Source organism: Ursus americanus, chromosome 3 (assembly GCF_024610735.1).
Source record: "Ursus americanus isolate L20-20 chromosome 3, mUrsAme1.1.p, whole genome shotgun sequence".
Taxonomy (NCBI): Eukaryota; Metazoa; Chordata; class Mammalia; order Carnivora; family Ursidae; genus Ursus; species Ursus americanus.
The window spans coordinates 20,312,749-20,327,894 of NC_142129.1; the positions used below are offsets into that span (position 1 = coordinate 20,312,749).

Consider the following 15,146-nt stretch of genomic DNA (forward strand, 5'->3'; position numbering starts at 1 on the left):
TGCCCATTGCTGGCTCTCCACACCAGGTCCTTCGGCCACAGCTGCCTCCCAGTGGATCTGGTGGCACCACAGCTCCGGCTCTCCCCATGTGCCCTGGGGCAGGTCACACTTGGTGTGGTCTCTTGGTAAGAGAGCGAGGAGGGAGCCATGAATATGGGCACATTCTTTTAAAAAAAATGATAGAAAATGGTATATTGCCTCTTTTCTAGCTTAGCTTGTTTTAAAAAACTTTATTTTTGAGAGTAGTATTAGATTCACAGCAAAATTAGGCAGAAATGCAGGGAGTCCCTACATATTCCTGCTCTTCCCTCCCCCCACAACAGCCTCCCCTCTCTGGACACACGCCCCCTCCCCGAGGTGGTGCATTTGGTATCATCGAAGGACTTACATACACTGATGCATCATCACCATCCAAGTCCATAGTTTACATTAGGGTTCACTCTTGTCGTTCATCCCATGGGTTTTGACAAATGTATAATGACATGTGACCACCATTATAGTATCATACAGGGTATTTTCGCTGCCCTGAAAATCCCCTGAGCGCCACCTGTTCATCCCCCGATCCTTCCTAACCAACTCGCCCCCCGCCCCTGGCAACGGCTGACCTTTTTACTGTCTCCATAGTTCTGCCTTTTCCAGAACGCCATATAGTTTCAACAATACAATATGTAGCCTTTTCAGATTAGCTTCTTTCACTTAGTAAAAATACATTTCAGCTTCTTCCATGTCTTTCTGTGGCTTGATAGCTCGTTTCTTTTTAACCTTAAATAGTATTTTGTTGTCGGGATTCATCTGATTTTATTTACCCGTTCGCCTCCTGAAAGACACCTTGCTTGCTTCCAAGTGTTGACAATTGTGCAGAGAGCTGCTGTAAACAGCCACGTGCAGGTCTAGTCTGTTTTTCATCTACCTCGCTGGACTACCACCCACCACAGGGAAGAGACCCAAGGCCCAGATGCTCAAAGACTTCAGGGAGTCCAGACTGGCAGGAGGAACTTGGAAGAACGCACCTCATCCCACAGGTATCCAGCCCACGCCTTGCACGCAGGAAGGGCCTAGTGTCTGCCTGCTAGGGATGGAGGAGGGGCCTCTTTAGGAGGCTGAGTAACCAAGAAATGTAAAGAACGGTCCCAGCCCTTTGTTTCTATAATTATGAGTAGATTACCATGGTAGACGAGCAGTAGATTAGGACATCAGTACAGATAAGCACAGTTTAATGCTGCATCAAACTGTTCCGTAAGTCACGTCTGATTACATTTAATGATGTGCACAGCCTTTACCATTTGTCCTTCGAATTGGGTGTTAACTGGCACACGTGTTGCATAGATGGCTGTGATGACGGCTTGGATCCTATAAAAGGCTGGATCTGGAGACCTAAGGTCTCATCCAACGCCCGGATTCTACTCCTTGTGTTAGGTGTGAGCAGCCAAGCCAGGCACTCAGTTACCTTTCTCTCGTCCTCCTGTATAGTCTTGGAGCTGTGGTCTGGATGGATGTGGCTCCTTTTTCCAAGCATCACAAAAAGTCCAAGCTTCTAGCACACGCTGTCACGCATGTGAGGGTCCCCAGGAGACTGGTCACAGGGGACAGGGAGGAGGAAATGGGAGACCGAGGAGAAAAGCCCCTTCTGAAGGCAAAGGTGGAGGCTGTGGTGCGGGAAGGTCCCCTCTCTGGGTGTCACCGGGCACTCGGGACTCTCCTGCCCCCCACTCTGTTCCCAGAAAGGAGCTTTCAACCGCCACCTGGACGGACAGCTCATTCAGGCTGAAGTGTGAGTGAGTGACCCTGCCAGGCAATTTCTGATCAAGAGTGAAAGGGAGAGACAAGGGGAAGATCAAATTGCAGGGAGGGAGGGGCTGCCCAGGCAGTTGGAGAGACCCCCTCTACCCCGTGGTGTTACCTGTGCCCGCTTTGTTCTCTCTCCTGCCCTTTCTGGGACATAAAGCCTTTGGGTTGCACTATTCTCACACTCCCTTCGCTCCTTGAAGGACCAGAGGACAGAGAAGCCCCAGGGGTGGGGAGACCTTCACCAGGTTTTGCTGAGTCTAAGTGAACAGAATCGGACATGGATTCACTACCACTCTCTAGGTGGTGGCGCCCCAGGGCAGTGAAACAATTCCATAATTGGTGAAGTCTCCAGGCGTTAGGCATACCATCCCCTCCCTCCTCCTGCCAGGGGGACATAGTACCACACTGAGCCATGGTGCCGGGTCCTGCCCTGCGGGACATGATAGAGCCATATTTGGAGATGAGAGTCGTGGATGTTGAGACAGCCCTTGCCATGGAAACAGGCTAGCCAAGGAGCACTTCTAAGAGATATTTAAATGGGACCTCTCCAACCCAATTCTGCCTTCATCAATTTCCATGATGTTTGGATGCATTCCAGGCAGACACTGCTTCTGCACAGGGGAGTTAAAGGCTCTTGGCCCTGGCAAGAGAGGGGATTCCAGGGGAAAGGGAGGCTACACCAGCTGTAGAGCCGTCGTAGTGAGCCCTGTGTCAGAGTCCTGGCTGTGTGCCCTTGAGCGAGTCCACTTAACCTCCTCCAACCTATGTCCTCATCTGTGAAATGAAGGCTGTTGTCCCTAGCCTGGCAACCTCACAGGGTTGTGGTGGGGGTCACATGCAATCATGCCTGTGAAATTGCTTTGTAAATTGTGAAGCCAGAACCGGCAGTCAGGACCACCACTGTGCCCACACCTCCTGCCTCTGTACTCTGGAGCCTTCGACCTTCTGCATCTCTCAGACTCTGGGGTGGAAATACAACAGCCTTGGGTCCCCAGTCCTCTGCCCCTGTGCTCGAGGCGAGCCCATCGTCAGGGTCGTTGGTGGGGCTGAGAGGAGCAGCACTGTGCTTGGAGAAAGTACAGAGGCCTGGCTCCTGGACATTCTGATTGTGCTGGTCTGCGGTTGGCTTGGACCTCAGCATTTTCTAAAAGCTCTACAGTTCAGTTTTAGTGAAAAGCTCAGCGAGGTTTGGAACCCCTTAGCCTAGACCCCATTTGCCTGCCTTTCCCTCCTCCGTGGCCCTGACTTCGTGGCCTGATTCTCCCTTGGAGTTGTAAGGCTCCCCGAGGGTGGTCCACACTCAGCAAGCAGCAGCACGGGGAGCGTGCAAGGGGAGTCCTATACCCTGCGCCGGCCCCCCGAGTGCCCCAGACTCCGGTCCAGCCCAAGCTCTGCTCACGGCAGCATCCCGGGCAGGCTTAATGGAGTAGAAAAGCTTTTTAAAATGAATCCCACTTTATGGCATACTACCTGCCCTAAATTGTCACATTTGTTTTCTCGCTGCTGCCTCAGTCCTGCGCCCTGCAGGCTTGTTTGCAAACTCCGCAAACGCCCTGTGTTGAATCGTGTCTGGAGGCTGCATCCTCGCGTCCCCGTCACAGCAGGGGCTGCTGGACTCGGTGCCAACAACGCCTTGCTGGGCCTCGCTGCCCGACCCCGGCCTGCCAGACACGCCATGCCAACCAGTGTACCCACACGCCGGCACACAGCACGGCCTCTGGTGCTTGGCCGGAAGCCAGCCCGCTTTCCTGTCCCAGACCCACAGCCAACTTTTGATTATGCCTGTTCGCAGAGGTCAGGGGAGAAGCTGAATACATTAAGGCCGCAGATAACCCTGACCTCATTTCCTCTAATAGCTAGAGCGGCTCCCTAGCTTCACCTCACTTTCTCCAGTGCTGTGGGCAATAAAATGAATTCACTGGGGTTTCCCTCCTCTTCCTGCCCTCTGCTTGTGATTTGAAAGCAGGGGAAAGGCTGTCAGAAAAGCTGGAGAGGGGAGAGGAGGAAGCAGGGAAGTTGTTGGAAAGTTCTGAGCTGGTTGTGGAGCCAAGTCCCTATTCAGAGGGCCAGGGACTGTGGGTCTGGGGACTGCAGTGGTCACTGGATGAGACTGGCGGTCAGGGGTAAGATCATGAGGTCCCACCAGGAGTTCCTTCAAGTCCTAACTCCTTCTCCAGCACCACTTCGAAGGCAAACAATGGTGGAGGGGTTCAGCTGTCCTGGGGGCACACCTGGAAACCTTTAAAGTTGAATTTATCAAAAATAAATAAGTAACAATCAATCAATCAATCAATCAATCAATCAAATTAAAGTTGAACTTTTCATTTAGGAGAAGCAAACCAAAAAGGTGAGTCGAGTCGGCCGTGGTTGCCATCACTGCCATGATAGCTACCACGTGTTTCGTAGGGAGGCTCCAGGGGCCGTCTCCGGTGTTTTATGGGTATATTGTTTAATCTGCGTAGCCTTTTGGAGATGGGGGAATGTTAAATGCCTGACCAAGCTAATACATGGCAGAGCTAGAATCTGAATGGCAATCCCCCAGATCACAAAGCCCGGGTCCTAGCAGCTGCACTGCCTGGCTCCCCCATGACCCTCGCTCCCCGAGGTGGGTTCCACACACCTACTTCCCTCTCCCAGGCCCTCCATCTACTGAGTGTACCTGTCACAGGCAATAGCATTTTGACACTGGGAGCTGTTTGTTGCTGTAACAAAGACTTAAGTGGACAGAGAAGGAGGGGCCGGGGCTCCTAGCCTTCCCCCAGGCCATCCCACAAGCGTGCTCTGAGAAGGCTCACACATTAGCCAGGAACAGACACCGCCTCCCACCCCACCCCCACCCCAGGGCCAGCAATTATTTCTGACCTCGCTGAGTCTCCATCTATATATAGCCCCGGCCGGCCGCTTCTCACTTGAGAAGGGGAACTCTGTTTCAAGGCTTAGCCTGGTGTAGATCGCATTCCCCAGCTGCACAGTGTGCAGTGGATAAGTTACTAGCACCATACCGCTTACCTCTCCACGGCGAACCTCCTAATGGAAACCACATGACCCACGGCCACAGTCCTATGGGGTCAGCTCCCAGCAGATGGATGCGGGAGACTCTGCTTTGCCTCCTCAGCTCTGCAGCCTGGACACACGAAGGCTGGGGGGCGTGGCTGTGTTGCCTGATGTGCTGTTGTCTCACTTAGAGAAAGGCAAGAATGGGTGTTGTCCTCTCCTATCTGAAAAGCTACTGCAAATGCCCTCAGGGGCACATCTCTGAATGAGGAAAACACATTTGCCTGTGTGGGCAAGATGACCCCTGCCCAAGGACACTCGGACATTGGAGGACCATCTTCCTCTTTCCCCAGCAGTAGGCAGGGCCCCTAGGAGGGGAGCTCCCATGGGTTCAGGAGAGTTCGCTGGCTACCTGAGGCAGAGGGTGAGGGCAGAGGAAGAGGATTTAGGTTTCTTTGAGGCACCTGTGGTCTGCCTGAGATGCTGGGGCATAGAGGGCCCCCTGAGGTATATCAGTTTCTTTTCATTTGGGCGCCATGATTTTTCCCAGGGTCAGATTCCTTTTTGGAGGAAGATGCTTGTCCACTTTCCAAAGAAGCTTCCTACACAGAGAGGAATGTCTGCAAGGAGAGACGTGCTTCTTTGCAAGCATGCTGCCATGGCCTGAACACTGCTGCCCATAGACGTGTGCAAACGTCGCTCCTGGTACCAGGCGCACACATCTAGGCATGCACCCTCAGGCCGCTGTGCGCCCATTCACATCCGTGCACCATTTGCACACAACCACCCTTTAGTTTGAACCGTCAGCTTGTTGCTGCGGACGCTGGCCAGCAGCGCCCTTGACAGAAGGCAGTTGGAGGGAAGGGTTAGGTGCTGGGTGGGGAAGGGAGTGCCTGCCCGGTCTGCCCTGCCACTTCCCACAAAGAGTCATGCCAGCGAGCCAGAGGGTCTCGGCATATGTCTTGGAACGCACTTGGCTCAGCTGCAGAGGCCTGGATAAAGGTGTCACCGTGCCAGCCCCTCCCCCTCCCTCTACTTGGCTGCTGGAACAAAGGCCTCCGTTGAGCAGGCTGGGCTTGGGAAACTCACGCCAGCAGGTCCCCAGTCCCAGCTCAGATGGGACCGTAGCCTCCATCAGCAGCACTTGGTGAAAGATGGCTGCAATGGGGGCAGCACTTCGATCCCCAAGACAAAGGTTCCTTCCCACCTGTTGGGCTTGGGGGTGGGGAGGGAGGCTCCCAATCTCTAATGGGGTGGGTCCCAGAGGCTCTGCCTCTCTCTTCAGCCCTGACTTGGGCTAAGTCAAGAGCAGACATCTGGGACAGGAGTCTGTTTCTAGGGATGGGTCTCAAAAGAAGAGTGTTGGTGGCCCTGTGGCTTTGGACAAATCCTCCAGCAACTGCGCTTCACCTGAAAAATGAGGGGACTGGCAGCTGGATTGGTCCCAAGGTCCCTTCCAGCTTATTAGCCCTGTGAATGCCAGAACATTCCTCCCGTCCCGGGCACCTCCTCTCCTGCGTGGTGGAGGGGTGGCTGTCTGGGTGGGATGCGGATGCAGCTAGCTGCCAGGCCTCTCTGTCAAATGCACTGGATTGACCAACCTGAGAAAGTTCATGCCCTGCAATACCACAGCCCCAGAAGTCTGGTCTTCCAAGCCCACTGTGTGAATGTGACCGTGCCAGTCCAGAGAGGGGAGAGAAGTTGACTTTTACACTAGGAGAAGAACTTGTGGCAATAATTCAGAAATTATAGGTTTTAGGGTATAGCAAGATGGGCAAATCAATTCCATGCGGTGCTTGGAATATGAGCTTGACAGGAACCAACTTCATTCATTCTTGCAAGCATTCGCCATCTTGCTTGCAGTCTCATTTGCCATGCCTGAGCTGGGTACTAGGTGTGGAGAGATGGAGAGAGGTGACTTCACACCACCCCTTGAAGGGGGGTGGGGGCGTTTTCTCTGGGAAAGATGCTGAAACAACAGAACGAGTTGTTACTGGCATTGCACTAACTTGTTCATTTATTTGTGCCATCCCAATTAATCCTCACGCCAACCCTTCAGGGTGCTTCCTGTTATCCTCCGAGGAAGAAAAGGAGGCCAGGAAAGGGCCGATCCAGGATTCACACCCATATCTGTCTTCTCCCCAGATCTCTGCTTCTCACTTGGCACTGAGATAAAGCTATTCCAAATTCCCTTTTTCTCTCCAAGCACGTTTGAAGGAGCCAGGAAGTCTCCCTGGAGGAGGAGGGCTGCACTAAGACCTACTGTCAGTCTCTTTAGGGCTCCTGCTCCGTGATGGACTTCTTGGCCCCCTGGAGGGCCCTCAGTCCCTGAACTTAGCCAACCCTTCCTGGTTTACAATACACAGCCTGCAATGCTGTGAAATTTTCAACCCGAGAACCGGGGTTCAGTGGAGGTACCAAAGGTTTTCCAATCCCCTGGGCTGCATCCAGGGAATCAGTATGTTGGAGCCTGATGACGGGCTGCTGCCTCAGCTTCATTTCAATTTCCGCCTTTGCCACTGCCCTGCTGTGTGACCTCGGGCAAGCTGGTCAGCCTCTCTGGGTTGTGGCTCTTCCATCTGTGCACCTGAGAAGCACGTCACTCTCTCACGTGGTGAGGGGTCTGGTTAATAACAAATGTGGGCCATTGCTGTGCAGCCCACACCGGGAGACGGAGGATAGGGTGATTTCTCGAGGCTCTGTAGAAATCGCGCTGAGAGCTCCTCACCCAGCTACTGCCGCTTGCTAATGAGGAACAGCATATGTCGATGATTCCGGCGTCAACACTCGCTCCTTGGCTGTCCGAGTTCCCAGAGCAAACTGGCTTCCTATTAGGCATTTATACTTATTAATAGCAGCAAATTGCAGCCCTCCACAACATCTGCTACTTTTTATTTGCAAAGAGCTTCCCAGACCGTTTGTATTAGTAGTATTTTGTGACCGATTCTCCCAGGCAGAGTAGGCCTGGGTCCTCCTATCTGGAAATGAATCAGTGGAGGCATAATGAGGGGAAAGGATTTGTTCAAGGTCACCCAGACACCCAGAATGGATTAGAGCTCAGGACCTCAGCTCCCAAGCCTCATGCTCTCAAGCTGTTGCCCTTGTTGTTCTGAGTATCAATGACCTCGACCCTAGAACTCCTGCCTATAGGCAGGTGGGGACAATGCTGACAGCCAGGGCTGCTGCCCTTGACCCTGTGCATGAGTCCACTGTCAGAGAAGACCCCGGCTGGATTAACCCTGTGATCGGAGCACAAGCAGAGGAACTGCAAAGTTCAAGGCGATCCATTCCTGAGGGACTTGTATTGCTGCCAAGTAGATAAAATTATTTCCCGGTGCTAGGGCAGCCAGGAGATCAGTCCAGGGGGTCCTGTGAGCATCTGTGCTTCTGATTAGCCCTCCATACCTGGAGAACCACATTCTCTTTCCAGTCTTTTCTGGTACCTTGATTAGGGGCTGGACCTCCCTCATCTGTAGATCTACAGTCATTGAATTAGGAGAGCTTGGTCAACATGGATTATGCTGGGAAGATTCATTTGTGATGTTAAACCCAGCTTTGAAAAGCAAGCAACCTTTCCCCTCCTCCATTGCCCCTGTGCCCTCTAGCTTTCAGAGGACCTTTGTACCCTGGTGTAACTTTATGGCCACCATCCACGTATCAGCTATTGCCACCAAAACAGCTGTGTAACAAACCCCCCAAACTCAGTAGCACATAATAATAAGCATTAACTCTCATATGCGTAGACCTGCCCATCCATTGCATGTCAACTGATGTAGGCAAAGCTCGGCTGGGCGCTTCTGCTTCGAGCTGCTATGCCAGCTGGGCTTGTCTCCTGTCTGTGGGTTGGGCTCAGGTCTGCTCCACATGGGTTCATCTGGCCGAAGAGGAAGCAGCTCCGTGGGGAAGCTCTTTTCATGGCAATGGCAGAAACACAAGAGGGCAAAGCCAACCACAGAGGCACATCTCAAGCCTTTGCCTTATGCTTGTTGTCATCCCATTGACCAAATCCAGTCCTGAGGCCAAGCCCAAGTCAAGGGGCTGGAAGTACACCCCCTACCTCTCCATTCACCATGAGGCCAGATAGGGGTGGGCATAGGGATGTAGGAGGGAAGAGATGGGACTCATGACACAGCGTGCCACAGCCTGGGACCAGCCTCCTGGCTTCGGCCTCCCTTGCCAGCCTGCCAAGGCCAGACCTACTTGCCACCTCTGAGCAAAGAGGGTGTGGGTGACTATGTGCCAGGCACCTGGAGCAGGCTGAAATAAACACGCTTCCTGAGCCGGTGCTCAGCCACTGCAAGTTCGAGCCCTGGCAGTGAGGGGCTCCGAGGTCATCACGGAGACAAAGCCTTCATGCAACCTTTGCATGGCCCCGAGTCAGCAGAAATGAGGCCTGCAAAGGCAACCAGAGGCCACCAAAGGAAAGAAAGGCCCCTGGAGAGGTTTAGAGGGGCACCCCAAGACCATGATGCTGAAATCCATATGTATTGCTGAGTTACTAATTTTCTGGAAAAGCACTGACTTTTCCCAGCTCTGCTTCCTTTGCTCAGAGACAGGAGGACAGGACAAGAATGCATGGGACAGCACGGGGGGATGATGGGATCTTCACGTTTTGACAGCTCCACAGCAGCTCCTCAGAGTTTCTTAATGGGTCCTCTTGCATCCTTTCTTCCTCTTTTTTGACAATTTTGAAGGAAATTGGGTACTTAAGAAGGCTTTCGGACATTTAAATTAACCCCCACCATCAGGCTTAGCGTAGCCACCGCAGCATTAGCATCCAATTATAAGAGAGACGAAGTAATAACTCACATTTCGACCAGAATGTCAAATGCTTGAACAAATGAGAGGCGCTCACAGAGACTGTACGTTGTATCTATGGAACATTTCTGAATGTAATCAGCAGAGCAGCAGGCACCCTTTGGGAAGCTAACAGCAGCAGGCGGAGTGGGACTCTATTGCCAGAAGAAAGCATCTTCCAAAATATCAGGGAAACCAAACAGAGTCTAGACAGTCGAGGGCCAGGACTCAAGAAAAATACCCTAGTTGCCACAAGCACACCCAGGCCCCAGGCCCTCTAGGCAGTGGGCTCTGGGGATCAGAGCGCAGAAGCTTGTGAAGGTCAAGTTCATGAGTTAAAGTCCTTGTGTGCACGTCTTCACTCTGTCTCAATCAGTCTTTGTCTTTCTATCCCCAGCCATTGTTTGTACATTCCAGGCCTTGTGCATGGGACCTGACAGGTGCGGAAATAGAGATGGTGATTCTATTTACAATATTGAAAAACCAGACAAAACTATACTCTATGACTTAGGGAAATTTACCTTGTAGCGAAAAGGTAAAGAAACCAGTGTGAATCCCAGAAAGGTAATGGTGGGGAGTAATAGCGGTAGGGGGAGACAGAAGCATACAGGTGTTTCCTGGTCATAACTGAGAATGAGAACCAAAGCAGAGCCTAAGCAATACCTGGAGAATCTTACAAAATCACAGACCATTTGACCTCATAAGACCTATTTGAATTCCAAGATCCTGCTCTGTGCCTCGTGGAAAAAGGTGGGGGGGGGGGGGCGTGAGGAAGGGTTCTGTATGGAACAAAGCCATGACATTATTTTTCCAAATCAGGAAACAGAGGCCCAGAGCTTGAGAATGACAGACCCAGTTACATCACAGAACATGATAAGAGATATTCATCCAAAACCCTTTTGTCCATTTGAGATTAAATTGAAAAGAGTAACAATGCCTATCTTTCCACTCAAGGATCTCAGAATATTTTATAAACATGAATTTATTCATCTAATACCAGAAACCTTTGTCTTTTTGTGTCTGGCTTATCTCACTTAACATAATGTCTTCAAGGTTCATCCATATTGTACATGTGTCAGAATTTGCTTATTTTGAAAGGCTCGTTATTACAGTAGTCCCTCCTTATCCACAGGGATACGTTCCAGGCCCCCTCAGTGGATACCTGAAACCATGGATAATACCAAATCCTAGATATACTATGTTTTCTCCTACACATACATACAAAGCCATGATAAACTTTAATTTATAAAGTTAGGCACAGTAAGAGATTAACAACCATAACTGATAATAAAATAGGACACTTACAATAAGAGACTGTAATAAAAGTTACGTGAATGTGGTCTGTCTCTCGCTAAAAATATCTCATTGTACTGTATTCACCCTTCTTGTGATGATGTGAGGTGATAAAATGCCTACATGATGAGATGCAGTGAGGTGAGTGACGCGGGCAGTGTGACCTAGCATTAGGCTGCTGTTGACCTTCTGGTCATATGTCAGAAAAGGGGGATCATTGGCCTCCAGACTGCGGTTGACCGCAGATAACTGAAACCACAGAAAGCGAAACTGCGGATGGGGGATGGGAGGAGCGGGATGACTGTATCCCACTGTAGGTCTATACCACAGTCCCTGTATTCATTCATCTGTCAATTTGCTTTGGGTTTGGTTTGCCTTGGGTCGCTTTCCACCTTTGGGCTGTTGTGAATGATGTTGTTACGAACTTTGGTCTATAAATATCTGTTCGAGTCACTGCTTCCAGTGTTTTGGGGTATGTCCCCAGAAGGGGGATGACTAGATCACATGGTAATTCTATGTTTTGGAGAAACGACTACACTGCCCAATAGGACTTTGCACAAATCCAGTGGCATGTGCTGAGACAACCCTGTGTGGGCCCTGTCCAAACCCCTCCACCCAGGGAACCCCATTTCCCCCAACATTCATAGGCACACACAGAGGTTCTGCGAGGTGGTGGGCTTCTGTCTCTAGAAACAGTGAGGGAGCTGTTGCAGACACATCAATCAACACATCTCCTGGAGTCCAGTGGCCAGGGGACAAACTTCAATCTTCTGTGGTGTCTGAGACCATCCATCACAAGGAAGGCTTGGGTCACATCGCCATCTGATTTGTTCTCCAAGCAGAAGCCCCTTCCATGACTTCCTTTTCTCACCTCTTCCTGTGGTCTGAATTCCCTCACTCAGTTAATTAGCATGCCTGGCACTGTAGCTTAAGACTTTAATCAGCGTGGGGTGGTTTTAATTAATCGTGTGGCTCTGCATCTGGAGTGGTTTGTGTTCCAGGGTCAGAGGAGGAGCCGGCGGTGGGGGAAGGGAGAGGCGGCTTTGTTTGGTTAGAAGGTGTGGGTGGAGAGTCTGGGGGTTTGGAGAGAAAGAATCGTCACAGCGCCGCCACGGTGGCTCCAAAGCTACCTGGGCCCCCATGCGGCTTCCTAAGCAAGGTGTGGAAGGTTCCGGAGCCATTAGGGTATAGAATTGCACCAAGATAAGTGATGGAGTCAGTCTGGTTTTCAGAAGTGATTCAAAGTGTCAGAAAAATCTCTGAGATATAGAGTCAATCCTGGAGGGGTTGGCCGTTCTGGGGAATACTGCCTGAAAATGGGACTTCGAAGGTTTCCCAGGAAACCGTCTTTGGGAAAGTCCTGGAGAGGCGAGGGGAGTGGCACCCACCCCTCAGGTAACGGGCACCGTTTTACTCAGTCTGTCAGAGTCCAGTGGGCGCCTCAGTTTGAGCAGCCACACTTTAAAAAGAACGGAAAAAAACTTAGATCAAGCTCAGAAGAGCAATAAAAAAATGACTGAATGTATAGATAGAAAGATCCTAGAAGAAAAGGTTGAGAGAAAGCTGGGTCTCATAATAACTGCCGAGGAAGGACTTATGCCCCTGTCCCACAGGGATCCGTCTAGATGAAAAGCCGAGAAAAAGACAGGCCTGTTAGAGTAGCTGGTAACAGCACTGAATACGTCCAGGATGCTGGGCTACCCCAGAGTTTCATCGCAGAGATTTGGGTTTAGGGACAGACATCGCAGTTCAAGGAGGAAACGCTATGATCAAGGTGCCTAAGAAGAAAAGTTCTTCCCGGCCTGTGATACTCCCGGTGGAGTTCCTGGGGCCAGGGAAGCCTGTCAGAGCAGGTGCCTGTGATGTGGCAGAGAGGTAATGTGGACACACAATGAAGAATGGGGAATTAGTGACAAAGATGACAATAATAACCATCCCTTGCAATGTGCTCGTGCGTTTACAAAGCAGCTTTGCGCCTACCAGGTCGTGTGTGCTCTGGGAAATTCCGTGAACTGGGAGGGGCGGGGGGATTTTATCTCCCTGTTTAAAGTCCAGGGAAAATGACACCCGGGACCTCGTTGCTGGTACATGGCAGAGCCAGGATTGGAACTCAGCTCAGGGAGCTCGCACACTCTTTCCAACCAAATGAAAATCACACTCATTTAAAATCGGAAGAGGAAGGACTTTACAATTCTAGGTATTGGCGCTATTTAACACCAGTTGCAAGATATTTTTAGAAATCTGAATGCAAAGCCTTTTGAGAACATCAGGTTCGCCAAGCAGCTGGCAGACCCCAGAGCCCCATGGCACATGCATCTAAGACAGATTATTGAACATGGCAATGGGAGAAACTGGGGAGGATATTAATTAAGTTTAGACCAAGAAAATGCTTTTGATTGAACAAGCCATGATTTTCTCCTTAAGCCCATGCAAAATATGGAGTGCTAGACAAGCAGCTGGAACATATGAAAACATTATTATGTACTTGTGTTACCAACTTCCACCATCTAGGGCCCCTTTTATTACTCTTTCCCCTCTAGGCATCATGTTTTCAAAGATTTTTGCCTGCTAAACAAACTGCATTTATTAAGTAATAATATATTTCCTATTTTTAATATGGGACATATATCACTGAGTATACATACAAAAAAGAAAACAGCAACAATCCAATTTCCACCAGGCTTTTGAAACTATTGAAAATAGCTTATGGACCTATTACCACTCACGAATTCCTGGGAGTCCAGGTACTTTGGACTGGGAACCACTATTTATATGCTTACATGACCATCATGTCTGTGCCCACTTAAGGGGTAGGGAGAGAAATGAAAGAGGCAATAGGAATAGGGTAAGTATCCTGGCAGGATAATTTGTACAAAACCGATTGTCAGAATTAATTGCAAAAATGGGAGAGTCGCATATAGGCAGAGCATAGGCAGATTACATGAGCAGTAATAGCAGGAAAGATGAAATCTCACAAGTGCAAAAAGGCATCCAAGAACGTGGAGAGAGGGTCACAGAGGCCAAGGGCAAAACTACAAGAAGGGGAGCAGGAAGCCAACAGGTAACTGGGAAGAAGTGAAGCTGCAGGGTGGTCATTAAGAAGGCTCAGCATGTGCTTGAGGAAACAAAACAAGACAAAAAAGATATGTAAAGGGAATAAGAAAGTGAAGGGAGAAAGGGAAACGAGATCATATGGGGCTGGGAATTAATTATTAATTAATTCCAAAAGACGGTTTCGAGACTAATTGAGCAGACCCTGGTGCCAGTTCGCCTGTGCGTGAGTTACAAGCAGCCCCTGCCAAGTGTACAGAATTTTTCGGAGGCAGATGCCCCCCGCAGCAGCAGGGGGACGCAGCCTGCGCGTTGGCTCGTGAAGCACAGAAGCTCCGTCCGGTCAGCGTGGTTCGCACTTCTCCGTGCCTATTGTCTGATGGCGAGAAATTAAAAAGGACAGCCACATCAAATTCTCTTAGCGCAAGCTGTAAAATTAGGTAAGAAGTCTTCTGCAGAGATATAATAGTGTCCCAAACAGGAAAGGATGATTAAAAAAAAAAAAAAGAAAAATTTTTTTTGGTAAGGAAGTAACTGGCAACATAGAGAATAAAGACCAAGGCTTTTGAAAGAAAATTAAAATTCCATGTGATCCTGGGTATCGTGATTAAGTACCTCTTATGTACTGGGCCCTGAGAAGTCTTCTGAAAAGACATCTGGGCGAAGCTACGCTGGAGAACAAAGACATGCAGAAGATTTTTTTGCAGCATGCAGGAAATGGAAGCATTTGAGCTAAGCAGAAATGTCACATGGAACATTTTACGTTAACAAGCGGCTGGCGAGGGCGAGTATAAGGTTTTGGGGTTGGAGAGGAAGCCTCTCATCGTGAAAAGACTGTGCGCAGGAGGGGAAGTAGCAATAGCTGTTCTATGAAAACAGCAGAGTGAAAAACTTTTAAAGCCAGTTGGCCAACAGCAGGAGAAAGAGAGTGGACAGGTTAACAACTACAAAGTGAGTTCAAAGGCACAGAGAATGAGAAAGAGAAGGGTCTTGGACTTAGCTTACTTACATGCTCTCTGGGACCGCACGGATGATTTTTAAAAAATGTAAAGGAGGGGAACCAGGAAGAAGGCAGAATACCTTATAGCAGAAGGGAAGGGAAGGGAGGGGAAGGGAAGGGAAAGAATAAACATTTGGGTTTATTACATTGATAAGAAGTAAATAGGTGATGGATTGGATGTTTGTAGAGTGTTTTGGGGGTTTGATGGTGGGGAAGTTTAAAT

General features: G+C 50.0%; 1 protein-coding gene across 2 annotated transcripts in view; it reads left to right on the forward strand.

Annotated features, from left to right (window-relative positions):
* PLXNA4 (plexin A4) overlaps window positions 1–15,146 on the forward strand; it is a 590,507-nt gene that overhangs the window by 468,191 nt on the left and 107,170 nt on the right. The window lies entirely within an intron of this gene.